This window comes from Grammomys surdaster, unplaced genomic scaffold, assembly GCF_004785775.1.
Source record: "Grammomys surdaster isolate TR1022 unplaced genomic scaffold, NIH_TR_1.0 125742, whole genome shotgun sequence".
Lineage (NCBI taxonomy): Eukaryota > Metazoa > Chordata > Mammalia > Rodentia > Muridae > Grammomys > Grammomys surdaster.
In genome coordinates, this window is record NW_021620574.1 from 553,952 (window position 1) to 568,422 (window position 14,471).

The window sequence follows — 14,471 nt, forward strand, 5'->3', positions numbered from 1 at the left end:
TCTCTCTCTCTCTCTCTCTCTCTCTCTCTCTCTCTCTCTCTCTCTCTTTCTCTCTCTCTCCTGCTTGCTGGGACTGGAACATGGCCCCCTTGTTCTATTATACTATCACCAGCTTTCTGTTTTCCAACTCCTTCACTGCCTAAGCTTGGCTGGTCTGGAACTTGCTCTGTAGATTGACCTTGAACTCAGCCATCTGCAGGGCTCTGCTAAATGCTGGGATTAAAGGTGTATACTACCATGCCCAGATCTAAGCTTTTCTGTACTTGGAACTTGCTCTGTACCAGGCTGGCCTTGAATTCAGAGATCTGCTTGCCTCTGTCTCCTGGAATTGAAGGTGTGTACCACCATGCTTGGGCCTAAACTTTTCATGGCCATGATTCCTCAAGATCTGGATCACAGGTGTGCCCCCCCCCATTTCTGGATTGTACTTCACTCCAGATTAAAAGTCCAAATGAAAACAATAACCAGGTCATAATAATGCTTAGATATAACTATTACCTTTTCAACTGCAAAATCATAAGTTTAGCTGCATGGGATCTTGTCCCAAGGTCACCATTTCCTTAATTTCATTTAATATCCTTGAACATAGGATTTAGCTTCATTCCACTTCCTGGTGCCCCTTTATTCTTTGAACCATACATTTTGTATTTTTCCTTTCTATGCTTGCTACTTTTTATTAAAATGCTCTTCATAAGAGTGAACTTTAGTAACCACACAACAGAATTTATGAGACTGCCTTTGTCAAAGCAATAAATCTAAATCTCTTCACCTTAGCCTCAGGCAGACTCTTTCAACAATGGCAAAAAGCAGCCGCATTCTTCACCAAAATATCACAAAAACAGTCTCTCAGCCACATTTTAAAACTCTCCTTTGGGCCGGGCAGTGGTAGTGCATGCCTTTAATCCCAACACTTGGGAGGCAGAAGCAGGTGGATTTCTGAGTTCGAGGCCAGCCTGGTCTACAGAGTGAGTTCCAGGACAGCCAGGGCTACATAGAAAAACCCTGTCTCGAAAAACCAAAAAAAAAAAAAACCCCAAAACAAAAAAACAAAACAACAAAAAAAACCACCTCTCTTTTGAAACCTTTAGAGCCAGGCTTCAACAGTTCAGACCACTCTCAGCAGCAAAGTCTTCCATATTCCTGCTAGGATGGACCATCAGGCCCCACTTAAAGCATTTCACTGCTTTCCAAAATCCCTAAATCCATATACCTCCAAACAAAAGCATGGACCGGTCTATCACAGCAATACCCCCGTCCCTGGTACCAACTTGTGTCTTAGGGTTTCCATTGCTGTGAAGAAAAGCCATGACCAAGGCAACTCTTTTAAGGACGTTTAATTAGGGGCTGGCTTAGTGGATATTTTCAGGCAAATAAAATCTTCCTTCTAAAGAATATACACAGTTTTGACCATTTATACTGGAATCTATTCCAATTTTATTATTAGGGAAACTAACTGAGATGATACTGCAAAAGGGATTAACATAACTATTTCCAAATTCAAATGATGAACCCAGTTTCCTAGGTAGAATAATTAGAGTTACAGGGTCCAGTATAGCAGTCACTACTTACTACACGTCTTCCAGGATTTCAAATGTGAAGACTGGGAATTGAGAAGTAAATATACAGTATACCCTAGCTTTTAAAAACATCTCAATTTTTACTTTTATTGAGGTAGGGTCTCTTGTACCCCAGGCTGGCCTCAGATGACTAGCCTGTCTGGTTTATAAAGCCAAGGGTTGGCTCCCTTGGTGAGCATGTGACCAGCTGAGCTACAGTCCTAGTCTACACTTCCTGCATTGTTTACATACTGACATGCCAGCACCTTATACAACTTTTGTCTTGTTTGTTTGAGACAGGATCTCCTGTAGCCCAGGCTGACCTCAGACCCTCATGTAGCTGAAGATGGCTGACCTGGGCTCCTTAATCCTCCTGCTTTCACTCCCAGAGGGCTAGGATTACAGGTGTGTACTACCAAACCAGGTTTAGCATTTTACATTTGTCAAATAAAATCAATAAAGTAAAAATCAGCCTGACAGTCACCCTTTATCCTAGCACTTGAGAGGCAGAGGAAGCAGATCACTGTGAGTTCAACGCCGTCTGGTCTATAGATCGAGTTCCAAGACAGCCAGGGTTACACAGCAAAACCCTGTTGGGGAAAAATAAATGAATAATGTAAAAAAAAAAAATTTGCTTGGGTTTGTCTGTTTTGGTGGAGATAGTGGTTGTGGTAGTAGGTGGTTTGAGACAAGGTCTTACTTTGGCCTCAAACTCATAATTTTACTGCCTCTGTCTCCTGAATGCTGGAAGTGCAGCCTTGAGCTTCTCTATATACTACACATCGCTCTATTTTGATCTCCTAAACAATGTGGCTCAGTGGACCCAAGTTGGGCTCCTAAGCACCCATACTAGGTGGCTCACAATCACTTGTAACTTCAGTCCCAGGGACCTACTGTCCTGACCTCTGTGAGCATCTGTACTCAGGTAGGTGTATATATACATAATTAAAAATAAGTAGCAATAAATAAAGTTTGGCTATTAAAATATTTTGCATCTGTGGTTCCTAAGTTTATTACCAGTACATTTGTCTACTGTGTTTGGAATGTGTCTGTGTGCTCCTAGGCAGGTATGCACATGCTAAAGCACATGTGGCGGTCAGAGAGCAACTTTGTTCATTTTGAAACAGTCTTTCTATATAGCCCTGGCTGTCCTGAAACTTCCTATGTAGACCAGGTTGGCCTTGAACTCACAGGTATCATCTTGCTCCTGCTTCCTGAGTGGAAGGCACCACTACATCTAGCTTAGAGGACAACCATTTTTGGTTTGGATTGGTTTGGCTTTTTTGAGACTGGGTTTCTTAGGCTGGCCTTGAACTCAGAGATCCACCTGCCTCTGCCTCCCAAGTTAACAGAAGGCATGGACTACTATTTGGATCCTGGGGGCTGAAAATGGGTCTTCTCTGAGAACAGCAAGTGCTCCTTATTGCCTAGCTATCTTTCCAGCTCAGATTCTCACAGTCTGGGTGCAGTGACAGACACCTCCAATCCCAGCACTCAAAAGCAGAGGTGAGGCCAGCCTGATAACATAGTGAGTTCATAGTGAGTTCTAAGACAGCCAGGGCTGTGTAGAGAGACCTTGCCTCAAACAGATAAAAACTAGGCATGATGGCATACGCTTGTTATCTCATCATTAAGGATGGAGGCAGGGGGAACAGAAGAGCCCAAGCCCCACCCCACCCCCACCCCCGCCAAAAGTAGTAAGGAAACTTTATTCAATGCCATGCAGTCGAAAGAATCAAAAACTGACAAGAAGACCAAAACCTGTTTGTTTTGTTTTATGAGACAGGGTCTCTTTGTGTAATCCTGGCTGACCTGGGACTTGCTATGTAGCCCTGGCTGGCCTTAAACCGAGACCTGCTTCCTGAGTGCTGGGATTAAAGGTGTATATCACCCAGCAACAAAATCAATATCTTAACAGTGAGCAGCCTGAGTGATTTTTAATATGTTGATTAGTCCCTGAATGATTTAAGTAACCAATAATTCTATTTTCAGTAATGTTTGATTGATAGTAACTAATAGGTAACCATTGCTCTGTATTTTTACTTTCTGCTCCCTTTTAACAATTTTAAATGAGGCTGGCAGACGAATGCGGACATTAGGAAATCTCATTGACAGATAGATGGGCATTGACCAGAGGGGGAAAGCATTGTTCTGATCCTCCCAGTATCATTTGTGATGGTGTCTTTTTGGGGAGGAGAGGGCTATTTGTCTCATGGGCCACATAGGATATTGAGGGTCCCAGCCATCTCCTCTGAGACACAAGAAATCAACACTAACCTCTATGCAGTTAGGTTTGCTTCTCAGGGGACTCAGAAGTGGACAATTTGGGTCCTCCCCTTGCGGCACCTCGTCACGCACCCCTTGCAGGTACCCACGTTGCGTCCGTGCCATGCTGAACCAATGTGCATAGATCTGAGTTCTATGCAGCTCCTAAAGGAGTTATGTCATCTCAAGGTTCAGCCAAGCCTCTATCAGCCAGATCAAGTCTATGATAATGTACTTGTAGAGGTTCAGATGCCAAGGAGTCAATTTGTTGTTTTACAAATCCCCAGAGTCATTTAAAGAGAAGATCCTAATGATAACAATACTAGCAGACCAACTACTGGTCCAAGAAAAGGGAGAAGGTAAGGCAGGATCCCATTCCAAGTGCTCCATATGGGGTTGTTAGAAAGCTCTTGACTCCTCTTTTCCAATTCTCCCTGATGTTTTCGGATCTGGTCTCGAATGATTCCAGATTTGTTTGTGTAAAAGCAACACTTTTCCTGTAAAACTAAGCAGAGACCTCCTTTGTCTGCGGTTAGCAAATCAAGGCCACATCTATTTTGTAGGACCACTTCTGCCAGAGAGTCTACCTGATCTTGTAGGTCTCTGATAGACTGATAAACCATATTGACATCTTCTATCAATTGTTGGGACAACTTATTGTAAGTGTCCATAGCCATTCCAATGCCAGATGAGCCAGTGGCAAGTGCGCCAGCGATTCCAAGCCCAATCAAGAGGGGAATAAATTGAATAGTTCTTTTATGCCTAGGAAAAAATGTATCAAAACTAGGCAAGGGACAAGTTGATTCCCAGGAATAATTTCAACATCTGGTAAGGGTTGAAATTACCAGATGTTCCTGCAGGAAGGCAAGAGCCAGTCCAGTTCACAGGGAGAAAAAAGATATACCATATTATCTCCACACACAAAACCTTTTCCTTTTCTAAACATATGGGATCAGAAGTAGTAATGAAATGACTGCAAGAGGCAAACGCTGCCAACCCAAGCTCTACATCAAAGGAATTCTTTTTAAAGGGGCTAAAAAAGCATACTGTAGGTGTACTAAAACCAGTGGGCACTACTTTAAAAGGTCTTAAATAACTGCAATTATTTTTGAGTAAGAGATCAAGGCATCATTAATCAAAGGAACCACCAGGGTCCAGGAGGCTCCCAGTGCAAGGCACAACCAGCAATCACTGGCTAGAGAGGGGTTGGTAGAGTTCAGGGTAGCAAGGATCTCAGTAGTTTGGGAGTCTATATCAGTGTCTCTTGGTTTCGGCAGCAAAAGAGGGTGATAATGAAGGCGAGGCAGAAGTCTATCAATTTGATCTTGGATTCATTTCTGAACTTGTAATTCTTGAACCTGGTCAGTAGGGCCACCCCCATCTGACACGAGTGCAGGAGCAACCTGTGGCCAGCAAGCAGGTTTGCCTGGTGGAGCAAGGCAAGAGGCTCATATATACTTTGAAGTGTATGCCTCTGGGCCCACCACTCGGGGGTTAGAGGACCAATCTCCACCTATTGGGATGCCCATGTTTATCTGGGTTCTCAAGGGAATAGCAACAAAATAGGGTACATTGTTCTTAGTGCACTCTTTAAATTCAGCATAGCAGGTGGCATGCATCTGATCAACAAGGGTGCAATTTGTGGGGCAAGCACCATCTGACAGCAAGGCAGGCAGGGGTTTTGGTTTACATACACAGCCCCAACCTTGGCTCAGTCCTCCACATGGGCATTGATAATATACAAATAGGTGGTCTTATCTCCACAGTCAACAGTTGCTGTGTATTTACTCGTAAAGACTCCATTTCCCCCTCTACAATCACAAGGGTTACCATACAGTGTCTTCATAAGTTGATTTCTGTCAATTGGCCGATCAAGGCCACCTTCAATGTTCATCATCATCAGTAGTAATTCGAGGAAAATTAGCACTTTCATCTTCTTTTGCTGTTTCTGCAACGGAAGGGGAGAAGGATCTGAGGGGGACTCATCCCTGGATTATTAGTTATCATCAGGGGTCTGTGTGGGAGGATCTTTCTTTAAAGAAGCATCTATCTGTTTTACCAATCTTTCTGGCAGCCATCTAGCCGCACTTTCTTTGGTATCAAACAGACATTGATACACGACCCCATATAAGAGCTGGGTTTGCGCCGTTCCATTTAAAGGTAGAAGGGTCCTTCCACATAACTATAGCATAATTTTTTAGTCTCAGGGTACCAGAGGTGATCGGCAGCAGATCTGCCATGAGCGTCCCAATTTAGAAAATTGAGAACAAACAAGGCATGATGGAGAATGTTTCTAGAAGACCCTTCTGGAGTATAACTCCCACTCTTTGGTTTTTTAAAAGCCAAATTTTTAGAGTTCCTTGCAAAACCAGGGCAGAAGCACCATTAGCTGTTCTTCCCACATTCAGAGAGTTATGAAGATATTATTTTAAAGTTCCACAATATCTGCTTTACAATACCTTGTCCTTGGGAGTTATAAGGAATCTCAGTAATATGAGTAATATTAAATTGTCAACAAAATATCTCAAATGTCTGACTGCAATAACCAGCTCCATTATCTACCTTAATCTGATATATTACACAAGCATAGAAAGATAATGTAGGCAATAACTAATTACATTTTTAGTTGCTTCTCCTGTTAAAAGCAGTTGCAACTAGAAAGCCTGAATAGGTGTTGTTGGACTCTAAGATCCAAAACCAGGGGACGTGCTCCCCCAGAACCACTCACGGGCGGGATTCACTGCAATAACACGAGGTTTATTGATGATAAGATGTTAACCAGTATACTGGGGTTCCCCTATACACAAACAAGAGGAACCCCGAGCCAAAGTTGGGAACAGTTTTTATACAGAGTTCACGAGGGAAACCACAAAGGCTGACCTTCCCAGGTCTGGTCTCTAGGTGACTCAGATTATGACAGTGAGTGTCTTCCATTTGCCCAGGTTTATTACGTTATGGGCCCAGCTTCCTGATTACCTCTCATCTTGGTTCTCCTGGAATGTGTCTGTGTGCTCTGGGCCTTCCTCACCTGCAGGTGGGTTCCCTCTCCTGTGGTCTGAGGAATGTTAATCAGTCTCACCCTTTTTCCTCTGAATGTTAATCTAGCAAGTGTCCTCTGACTAAGGAAGGGATGTGCTCCTCCTGGGATGTGTCCTGAGACAGTGGGATTCTTTCCATTTTAAGTTCAAACTGAGACCCGAAAGTCCTACATCCCACCTTTTTCTTGTGAGTGATTCCAATCCTGGAATCACAAGCTGTCATTAAACTTTGGGTGAACACACCCTAAGTCCCACCCTCTAAGGCTGCATCTGGGACATGGTTTAGATTCAAAAGTCTCTTATCTCTGACATTTGGGTAATCTCCACCCCTGTGCCTCTAGGATGGGGATATCCCAGGAGTCAAGGCCTGCTGCTCTTTGGCCTTGTAGAACAACAGGTGATCTTGAGCTTGAGGGAGTTGCTCCGGTGTCTGGCTGCTCTCCAGTTGGCATCAGTGCAGGTGCTGGTCTGAGTTTTATGAAGTCAGGCAGTTACTCCATCTACTTCATTGGAGGTCAGGATGGTCAACAGCACCAGGAACAGCCTCTTATTAACCTGAAAAGTCATGGGGGGGGGAGAGTGAGTCAAGAGCTGAAGTTAAGGGAGTGGGGGTCCCACACAAGAGGGGTGTTCTGGGCTCGGAACAGGGACAGGACAAGAGACACCAGCCAGCCAGCACCAGTTTCCAAGGGCAATTTAGTTAAGGTCTCTTTTAAAAGTTCTATTTATTTCCTCTACTTGCCCTGAGCTCTGGGGACAGTACAAACAATGGAGCTTCCAATTAGTCCCCAATATCTCTGACAATCCCTGACTTACCTTAGAAACAAAAGCAAGACCGTTATCTGATCCAGTTACCTCAGACACTCGAAACCTCGGGAAGATTTCTTCTCTTATCTTCTTGGTTACCACAGTAGCTGTTTCCTGTTTGGTGGGGAAAGCCCCAACCCATCTAGAGATAGTATCTACAAATATTAGAGGGTATCTGTATTTTCCTGGCCTAACTTCTGCAAAATTGGTCTGTTAATATATCTTAGGCTGTTCTCCCCTAGGTATTTATTTATTTTGTTTACTCTAAGCCTTATAAGCCTTTGCTTGCTGGCATACCTTACACTGCTCTACTATCTCTCTGGCCCAAAACCTGAGGTCCATATATACCTTAGATCCCTTGACTGCTTGGATGCACTTATCTCTCAAGAGTCCATTTGTGCATTTAGCCTAGTAAGTCTTTTGTTTGCTTTCTGGGGAGTATAGTTCTCCTTTCTTGTGTGCACCATTGTCCTTTTTTCTCTAGATAATAGTTGGTAGGGTAGCTAGCAATCTGAGTCCTTTCTTTTTCTGTGTGTTTTAAGTGAGGCCATCTCTTAATCTAGTTCCAATCCCCAGTGGGTGTCTCTTGTAGGCCCATAACCGGGATAGGTTCCTGTATAGCCATTTCTCGAGCCACTTGATCTGTCTGGTTATTGTCTTGGGCCACTGAGTTTCTTCCCTTCTGGTGTCCTGGACAACAAATAGTACTCACAGTTGCTGCCTTCATCAGGGCATCCAAGAGATCTAAGATTTCTTCCGATGTGAGCAGTCCTCTCTCTTGGTATATAGCCCTGTGGACATGGGCTGTGGCAAAGGCATACCTGCTGTCTGTGTAGATATTAATTTTCTTGCCAACTCCAAGTTCCAAGGCTGCTTTCTGCGCTGACGAGCCCAGGTGGTGGGGAGTAGAAGTTCAGCCCAGATGACATTTGTGCCGTACACCACAGCAGCACCAGCTTGTCTCTGACCAGCATGGAGAAAACTGCTCCCGTCTGTAAAGCAGGTTCCCTCAGCTCCTGGCAGGGGTCGGTAGGAGAAGTCTTTTCTCCACCCATGGGTTCTCCTTTTGGGCCAGTTAGTTGCAGCCCATTGGGCCGGAAGTATATCTGGGCCCCCATCCTGGGGAGTAAGTCTCGACCAAACAGAGGGTAGGGACAGTCTGGGATTACCATAAATGAATGGGATACCCAGCCCATCTCTTGATCCACCATTTTTCGGGTAGTCCATGAATACATTTTGGTATCAGTGGCGACTTGGAACCATGATCATTTCTTGGAAACAGGGCCATTGGCTTGGAGGAGGACAGAGTGTTGAGTCCCTGTGTCCACCAAGAGTTAGGTGGGTCCAAGCCCCGTCTACCCCAATTACTGTCTTCACTCAGAGCTAATACCTTCGCCATTTGGGGGTGTTTTTCCCAAGGCCTGGGATTTCCTAACCCCGGCTTCCATTTGTTCGGGCACTCTCAGGCTCAGCAGCTGGCTCCTTTACTTGCAATGTGCACACTGGTGCTTTTCTAGGAGTTTTCTCTCTCCCTTTGATTGGAGTCTCCCTTCTCTGCTTTTCCTTAACTACTATAGTCAAGCTTCTCTGGAAATTCCTTTCCTGTCACCTTTCTTTTTCTCATCTCTCTTTTATCTTTTTTCTTTTCTCTTTTTCTGCTCTTTCTCTTTCTATGTCTACCTGTTATGGTAGACTTCTTGAGCAACCTACACTAAATCTTTTAATGACTTATCCTGCAGTCCCTCTAGCCTCTGAAGCTTTTTCCTGGTATCTAATAGCCTTGTCTATACTGACAGAATGTCTCTGTGAGCTATTCTAGAAAGGCTGTGGGCAACTCATCTGATCCCTGCCTTGGTCAAAATTAGTGGGGGCCTCAGGGAGCTCCTTTGAGACCTGCCAATGGTATCTGGTGTGGGCTTTTGGAGCCCCTTACCTTCTGCCGCATGAAGGCCCCAGTCAGGTCTGGTCAGAAGCAAACTGCTGTTGACCACAGTCTAGTCAATTGATGGTCCCCCATGTCTGAGGGAACATTCTTCTTTTCCGGTATCCTCTTTTGCTCTTCAGTCCTGAAGAGGACTCCTGATGGCCAAAACCTACAAGGGTCTTGGGGAAGAAAGGCTTTTATTGGGGGAAGGGTGTTCCTCTACTAGTTTCATCTAGGTAACTATATTGGGCACTTGGTCTGGGTACCCGAGAGATCCTGGCCAAAGACTCTTTCCTCTACTGCTTTGATCACCTGTACCAAGGTCCCTACAGGTGGCTACCCTAAGTGGAGAGTAACTAGCTTACCCTTTTTTTACTATAAATTAGTATCTGTACCAAAACAGAGGCCTATTCTTTTGGCTCTCTGACTTGGGACAGCCTGTAACTTTTCACAGCAGGCGACCTGCCTGTAAGCAGTTTCATTGTTTCAGAGTTTCAAAGTTGGAGTCATGTGACTTGTCTCAGCACTACTCACTCACTTTTTTTTTTCTTTTTTAAAAAATATATAACTTTGGGAGGCAGAGGCAGGCGGATTTCTGAGTTCGAGAGTTCGAGGCTAGCCTGGTCTACAAAGTGAGTTCCAGGACAGCCAGGGCTACACAGAGAAACCCTGTCTCGAAAAAAACCAAAAAAAATATATATATAGAGAGAGAGAGGGAGAGGGAGAGGGAGAGGGAGAGAGAGAGGGAGATCTCAGGTGAATAATCTCGCGAGGGCTGTTTTGTCCTGCTGCCATGGCTCAGGGAAGTTGCCCTTCTCCACTGCCAAGTTCTTAGTCACCTAGGCCCTGCCTATCTTTTTGCGGATGCCCTCAGATTCTTCAGCACCAGCCATGGAGAACAAGGAGTAGACCAGGAGCTGCAGCGACTGTGCTGTGGCTCTTCCTCCCCTCCATTGTCTGGGTTCTCATACCAGAAGGAGCCAGAGGCCAAGATCCTCACAATCATCAGGTGGGAAGCTGCTGGGCTGCTACAGCAGTGACCCTGGGGTCCCCAGCCCAGCCATGCACACCACACTAGGCAGCTGTCATGCGCTGCCCCACCACTGCTTCTGCTGGCAGCAGAGGGACAGAGCTTCCTTCTCTTGGTAGCCAGCCTGCACAGCCAGGTAGTTCAAGGGTGCCATGCTACGGGAGCCGCAAGCTGTTGCCCACTGAGCGATGGCTGGGTGAGGGTGCCCTTCGTGCAGTGCCACCTGGACAACACCCTAAGCGCAGTGGGCGGCTGCCCGAACCACGGTGCCTTCCCGCCAAAGGACCTGCCTCTCTTCTCTGCAGCAGCTCTCTGCACTGGCTCCATCTCCTCCTCTGCCAGTGGCCATGTTACCTCTTTTTTAACCTTCTTCTAGTACTTAATTAGGATGTTTAATACGGTAGATTCAATCCAAAATAACGTCAGTCAAAGTCCAGTAACACATAAAATGACAACCAACACACAGACAGTTCACCAAGAAAACAGAGAAAAACAATACAGACAGCTCACCCCTGTCACGGGTGGCACATAAACCAGGTGATACAGACAGTTCTCGCCCCTGTAACAGGCACAGAAACCAGGTTCCACAATCAAGGCATAGAAAAAGTGCCGGTGGAAGAATCCAATAACCAGCTGGGTGGTGGTGGCACACACCTTTAATCCCAGCACTTGGGAGGCAGAGGCAGGTGGATTTCTGAGTTCAAGGCCAGCCTGATCTACAGAGTGAGTTCCAAGACAGCCAGAGCTGCACAGAGAAAGCCTGTCTCAAAAAAGAAAAAAACAAAACAAACAAAAAATCCAATAACCAGACAACTTGGCCAGCCTACACTGGACCTAATTTAACAGAGTCAGATGACTTGGCCAGCCTATGCTAGACCAAATCTAACAGATTTCTAACACCACCAGCAATGAACAACACAAACAGAATTAGATACGGACACACTACCACAAGAGCGCAACAAACGCCACCCTAGGCGGTGGTGGCCAAAGACCACCTTCAGATGGAGAAGGGTTGTTCCTGACCCTATCTCCCATATAAACGAACTCCGGAGCGGCCTCCAGAGAACTGTGACCTGCAGCGTGCCAACATGTCTGTCCTGCTGCTTCTACTACCCACGGATTCCCTCCTGGAACTTGTAACCTGATCCTATCCCAGGGTCCTTTAAACCTGACTCTATCCCAGGGTCGCAAACTGCTCTCCATGGCTTGCCCAGTTCTTGCCCCTGCCACAGGCATAGACATGTCACAGATACAAAAACAGAACAGACAAGACAGCACACAGACCTGCTCAAGCAAGGACCTCTGATCCTGGAGTCATGGAGTCTGAGAGAACAAATCTCAGTGGGACCTCCAAATGTTGGTGTTGTTGGACTCTAAGATCCAAAACCAGGGGACGTGCTCCCCCAGAACCACTCACGGGCGGGATTCACTGCAATAACACGAGGTTTATTGATGATAAGATGTTAACCAGTATACTGGGGTTCCCCTATACACAAACAAGAGGAACCCCGAGCCAAAGTTGGGAACAGTTTTTATACAGAGTTCACGAGGGAAACCACAAAGGCTGACCTTCCCAGGTCTGGTCTCTAGGTGACTCAGATTATGACAGTGAGTGTCTTCCATTTGCCTAGGTTTATTATGTTATGGGCCCAGCTTCCTGATTACCTCTCATCTTGGTTCTCCTGGAATGTGTCTGTGTGCTCTGGGCCTTCCTCACCTGCAGGTGGGTTCCCTCTCCTGTGGTCTGAGGAATGTTAATCAGTCTCACCCTTTTTCCTCTGAATGTTAATCTAGCAAGTGTCCTCTGACTAAGGAAGGGATGTGCTCCTCCTGGGATGTGTCCTGAGACAGTGGGATTCTTTCCATTTTAAGTTCAAACTGAGACCCGAAAGTCCTGCAGTGTCAAGTCACGTGTACATGTTTTAATTTTCCAAAATCAGAAATGAGTAACATCCACTTGCCATAATTGATTAGGTATAAATCCTCAAGGATTAACACCTTATGAAAAAGTTGAGGACACTGAGAACAAGTTTTTGCAATTTGGCTTGCACACTCTCTAAAAGTATCAAATTATTGTCTCAAGCTATTATTATTTTGATGATATAAAGAATAAAGAATTGTGCCGGGCAGTGGTGGCACACGCCTTTAATCCCAGCACTTGAGAAGCAGAGGCAGGCAGATTTCTGAGTTTGAGGCCAGCCTGGTCTACAGAGTGAGTTCCAGGACAGCCAGGACTGCACAGAAAACCCTGTCTCAAAAAAACAGAAAACAACAACAAAAAAGAATAAGATTGTATGGCCAATTGTTTCTGTAAGGCTTATAATCTGCCTGGTATACAAATCTGCTGTGGCATTGCCCTGGGGTCCAGGCAATCCAGTATGAGCTCTTAAATGTCTTATAAATTTAAGGAAAAGTACATATTTCTTAAATTAAGCTGTGTTTGTAAAATTTGAGAATTAGCAATATCTAAAAAAGGAACAATTTCAAGCAGTTATAAACCATGAGCTATATACTGGCTATGAGTATACAAATTGAAAGCCTGATTTTTCAGTATTTCAAACAGTGGCTACAGCATGTCATTTAATTATTTGTGTTGAAGCAGGGGGAAACTTAAGAAAATGAACATGTGATCAATTATATATACTGTCTTCCCATTAGGTGAGCTGTCTGTAAATATTTTCTGCCTTTGAATATTTTCTGGAGCAGCAAGCATTCCCCAAAAATTTAAAGCTCGTTGTATGAGCACGAAGGCTTGCATTAAAACTCCTTCAGAGAGATCAACTAATAAAATACCATACAATGAATAATATGCACTGAAACATTCAAACTCTTAACTTCTTGTATTAAAGCAACAGTGTATTTTGTACATAATGTAAGGCTATTAGCCATTCCTTGAGGCAAAACTTTCTATTGATATCGCTACATGGGCTCTCAAAAATTACAAGCATACTAATTGAATGCAAACCTCTCACCTTCACCAGGATGTAAAAACACTCTTCTAAATCTATAATAATTCTATATGCATCTCATGCGATGGCAGCTGGAGTAGGCAAGTCAGGCTGTAATGCCCCATTAGTTTCATAAATCTTAAGTTTGAAGTTTGGGATTAATGGAATAACCAATTCCTTGCAGCTGAGTGAGAGTATCAGATAAAGGCCAAGTAGAAAGCCAATCTTGTCCTCTCTTACTCTTTGAGCAATTCTTTTATTAACAGGCACAGCTATAATGCCATGGAGGGAAGCAGACATAATTTTAATTTCTCCAGCATCATTAATCTATAACTCTTGGCCTATAAGCTGTCTGTTGTGAATGTCTTTGGGTCTCAGGCTGACCTTTCCTCCCCAAGGAAGAAGCAAGGCAATAAACTAATTCTGGAAAACACCTTTCTGGGGGCTAGTCAGGGTGACCATGACAAAAGGAATGTCACACAAGCTTCTGATGAGCCCACTCTGAGCTTTGTCTTAACTCAAATGTGAAAGTTCTTAATTTGGGCCTATTTCCTGAGAACTGGCCCAACGATTATCCTTCCTGTACTGAGAACAGATTCCAGGGGAATGATACTGCTGTCTGTCTGTCTATGTCTCTATTTTGTGGACAGTCTTTCCTAAAATGAACTATGTCCCCATACATAGAGCATTCCTTATCACCTCAGCTCTGTGAAAGCATGGCTTAAACCATAGTTAGCATTCTCATAAGCCAATTCTAGACAAAAGGACTCCTGCCTGAGGGTCTCTAAAAATTCTACCAGCCCTTTTAGCAGCCTATCTATAAATTCCTGGAATGGTTCATCAGGGTCTTGTTTGATCCCAGATAAAACTCCCACTGAGATCTGCTTTCCAGTCTTGGGGGGC

General features: G+C 44.6%; 1 protein-coding gene across 2 annotated transcripts in view; it reads left to right on the forward strand.

Annotated features, from left to right (window-relative positions):
- Positions 1-14,471, forward strand: part of Cers5 (ceramide synthase 5) — a 44,571-nt gene that overhangs the window by 7,267 nt on the left and 22,833 nt on the right. The window lies entirely within an intron of this gene.